This window comes from Panthera tigris, chromosome B1 (genome assembly GCF_018350195.1).
Source record: "Panthera tigris isolate Pti1 chromosome B1, P.tigris_Pti1_mat1.1, whole genome shotgun sequence".
Taxonomy (NCBI): Eukaryota; Metazoa; Chordata; class Mammalia; order Carnivora; family Felidae; genus Panthera; species Panthera tigris.
In genome coordinates this window covers 157,222,348-157,225,814 of record NC_056663.1, presented here as the reverse complement: position 1 = coordinate 157,225,814, position 3,467 = coordinate 157,222,348, and positions in this window count along the sequence as shown.

The following is a 3,467-nucleotide window of genomic DNA, read 5'->3' as shown; positions in this document are numbered from 1 at the left end:
GAGGGTTAAGTATCTAAGGCACAGAGAACAAGTGCTGGCCCAGAGTAAGCACTCAGTTAACATCAGCCATTATTGTGTTGCTCTCTGAGCACCTTGTTCCTTCCCTATAGTAGCCTGGAAAAGCCTGTAAGAGGAGGGATCATGGCTGTCTTACTACTCTTTCCAGGACTTGGGTTATAAAAGGTGCTGAAACAGGTGACTTGGGATTTTTTTTTCAGCATAGCTGCATATGAGAGTTTTCAGTGTCTTTGAATATGTTGAGGGCTCAAAGAATGTATCTATTAATCAGGTTATATCTGCTTTCATTGGATGAGCTTTGTTTCCAAAGGAATGAGAACCCATGGTTTCCAAGCCTAGTTTCTTTTCAGCCCAGAAAATTTTACTTATGTTTATACTGTGATATATCTTCTGATTCACTTGCCTCGTTTTCTCCTTTTGGAATAACTACAAGTTATAGATGAATTTCCAAGATATGACCTACTGATCTATCTCTTTGGGCCATTTCAAGAAGTTAATTTTCCTGGGTATCTTGCATGTGCATAGGAGTATTGATGTTATTAAGCACCTTTTTGTTTTTGTTCTACTAATCTTTTATTACAGGGTTGTCTCAGCCAAGAATTTAGAAGGGTGGAATAAAACTCCTCCCATATTAAAGGAAGGAAAGAGGGAAGGAAGGAAGGAAGGAAGGAAGGAAGGATCTCACGTGAATGAGGAAAATTTTCCCAGTAGAGCAAAAGAGTAATCCCAGTCTGAGGCTGGAAAAATTTTCTATGGAGTCATGACTAAGAGAACAAGAATGAAGTTGGGTAGTGGGCAAGGTTATGAGTCAGGAACATAATTCCTGCAGTTCCAAACTTGCCTGGACATATGGATACAAACAAAAACTTTGACCAAGATAACTTTCTGCCTTCTGCCCCACACTCTAGAGACTTGTAGTTCTCTCACAGGTCATTTATTTCTCTGTAACTATTTCCTCTGTAGTGCTATTTCTCCAGCCATATATCTTGATGGCAGGCAGAACCAAGTAAACTGATAGATTATAGGTAGCAGTGTAGTCAATGAATGTCCCAGACCTCCAAATTTACTTTACCATGTCCACCATGAAAAGACTGAAAAATCCAAATACGAAGACCTGAAACTTTATGACATAGGGGAGGAAGTAATGACTTAGAGACATCATTGGCTTGATTAGAACCAAAATTATATGGTTCACAGAGAAGATGACCATGAACTTGGAAACGGACAAATCAAATATATATTTCTTTAACAAAATCACCATATTTATATTTCTTTACATAATATGAGGACATAAATTGATGACAACACACATTGATTACACTAACACTCATAACTAATGATGAGCTAAAAAAAGATTAAATTAACTCTACAGAACAATAAAACAAAAAATGGTGATTTAGTAGCTAAAAGACTAGGCAATTCTGAACATTAGCTAAATGGGGATTTGGGAAATAAAGGCCACAAAATCAAGAAATTTTATTTTATTTTTTTTAAAGTTTACTTATTTATATTGAGAGATAAAGACAGAGAGACAGAGTGTGCACGAAAGAGACTAGGGGAAAGGCAGAGAGAAAGAGAGAGAGAGACAGATTATCCCAAGCAGGTTCTGTGCTGTCAGCACAGAGCCCAGTGTGGGGCTCAAACTCACAAACCATGAGATCAAGAGCTGACCCGAAACCAAAAGCCAGACACTTAACCAACTGAGTCACCCAGGTGCCTCTATTTGATTTTATTTTTTTAAGCTTCAATAAATATGTTAATTTTATTTATTTAAAATTTTTTTAATGTTTATTTTTGAGAAAGAGAGAGAGAGAGATTGTGAGCGAGGAAAGGGCAGAGAGAGAGAGAGACACAGAATCCAAAGCAGGCTCCAGGCTCTGAGCTGTCAGCACAGAGCCTGATGGGGGGCTCAAACCCACGCACCGTCAGATCATGACCCGAGCTGAAGTCGGACGCTTAGACGACTGAGCCACCCAGGATCCCCAAATATGTTAATTTTAATTCTTATCATACACAAGGCTAGAGTTAGTATTGCACTTCACCTGGATAGAGCCAACTTATTACATATTTGGGATCTAGAAATCAAGAATATTCCCCCTTTTGCAAAATAGTACCATTTATAGTTCATCTAATAAACACTCTATAGCATGACTGAATAGAATAATTAGTCATAGACTGAGTTCACTTTTGTTCTCCCAGCTTAGTTAATATTATTAGCTGCCCTACTTATTAGTGCTAATTCTTTGTTCATCACAATCTACAGTGGTTACATTTGATGGCTCAGCTTAGAAGGGCTTGAATTCTGTTTAATGCAGGTTCATTAAAAGTTTCTTGCTTTGTTCAGGGAATATTGGCTACCATAACACCATTATTCTAATTATGAGACTAATATTACTTGAAATATTATATAACTCTAATTAATTAACTAATGTTATTTTCAGTAATTCTTTTAGAGCCATAGCTTACATGGTGATAGACACCCTAAATAATAATACTATCTTACTAGCTAGGAAAAAAGGGTGAATATCAGAAAGACCAAGAAAATTTAGGTCAAAATCCGAAAATTGAAATGTACTTTAGTAGTAGATCATCTTAATCCAAGTCAAAATATAATAGAAACCATTTTATCTGCCACTATTAGACAGAAAAAGGGTCCACAGAGGTAGAGATGAAATAAACCGAACAAGAAAAACTCATTTTTTTCTTTTTTCAATAAATATTTATGGAGTATCCAATATATATTATGCTATTTTCTAAGTACTGAATAGTGGTTAAAAAGAAAAAAAAAATCCTTACCCTCATGGAAGCTGTAGTTGTTATTATATAAGTAAGATTTAGACCTTGCAAATACGGCTTTGACCGGTCCCTTTTAACTCCTATCTTTACCAGATCATGTGTCTTTATTGTATTATGCTCATACTATTGCCAGGCCAGATGGTCACCTATCTTATTATTTGACTTTGGATAATGGCCTTATGGTAGGGGGTATTAAGCTTTTGGAAACCTGGGCCTAATGACAGGGGACAACAGTAGATACATGTGCTGGTGGATGTGTGGATATCTCGCCTATGCAGCAACAGGTTCTCCTTACCATTTGTCACCTGACGATGACCCTTTGTTTGTGGTCACTTGTGTACAATGAACTTTGTTTTTAAAACACCCTATGGTTGATATCTGTCTTTTGCAATGCTAAATTTGTTGCATCTTATCTTCTAAATGGAACCCTATAATTAATTTCAGGACAAGGAAAAGAGAATCCTTCCCATTCTTTGCCAATAATACACTATGATCTCTCCTTATTTTGTAGAGGATCATGGACTATACAAATAAACTGTGAGCCACATCTAATTTTTAATATTATAAAATATTAAATTTTCTAGTTAAAAAAGTCAAAAGGGGGGCACCTAGGTGTCTCAGCCAGTTAAGCGTCCACCTCTTGATTTCAGCTT